Source organism: Austrofundulus limnaeus, unplaced genomic scaffold (genome assembly GCF_001266775.1).
Source record: "Austrofundulus limnaeus strain Quisiro unplaced genomic scaffold, Austrofundulus_limnaeus-1.0 Scaffold3260, whole genome shotgun sequence".
NCBI lineage: Eukaryota > Metazoa > Chordata > Actinopteri > Cyprinodontiformes > Rivulidae > Austrofundulus > Austrofundulus limnaeus.
Genome location: NW_013955662.1, coordinates 10,777 through 11,502, shown reverse-complemented (window position 1 = coordinate 11,502; position 726 = coordinate 10,777).

Sequence of the window (726 nt, the reverse complement as noted above, 5' to 3'; positions counted from 1 at the left end):
TAACCCACCTCACTCCATCTTTAACCCACCTCACTCCATCTTTAACCCACCTCACTCTCTCTTTAACCCACCTCACTCTCTTTAACCCACCTCACTCTCTTTAACCCACCTCACTCCATCTTTAACCCACCTCACTCTCTCTTTAACCCACCTCACTCTCTTTAACCCACCTCACTCTCTTTAACCCACCTCACTCTCTTTAACCCACCTCACTCTCTCTTTAACCCACCTCACTCTCTTTAACCCACCTCACTCTCTTTAACCCACCTCACTCTCTCTTTAACCCACCTCACTCTCTTTAACCCACCTCACTCCCTCTTGAACCCACCTCACTCTCTCTTTAACACTCCTCACCCCCTTTCACTCCCTCTTTAACCCACCTCACTCCCTCTTGAACCCACCTCACTCCCTCTTTAACACACCTCACTCCCTCTTTAACCCACCTCACTCCCTCTTGAACCCACCTCACTCTCTCTTTAACACTCCTCACCCCCTTTCACTCCCTCTTTAACCCACCTCACTCCCTCTTTAACCCACCACACTCCCTCTTGAACCCACCTCACTCCCTCTTGAACCCACCTCACTCCCTCTTGAACCCACCTCACCCCCTTTCACTCCCTCTTTAACCCACCACACTCCCTCTTGAACCCACCTCACTCCCTCTTGAACCCACCTCACTCCCTCTTGAACCCACCTCACCCCCTTTCACTCCATCTTTAACCCACC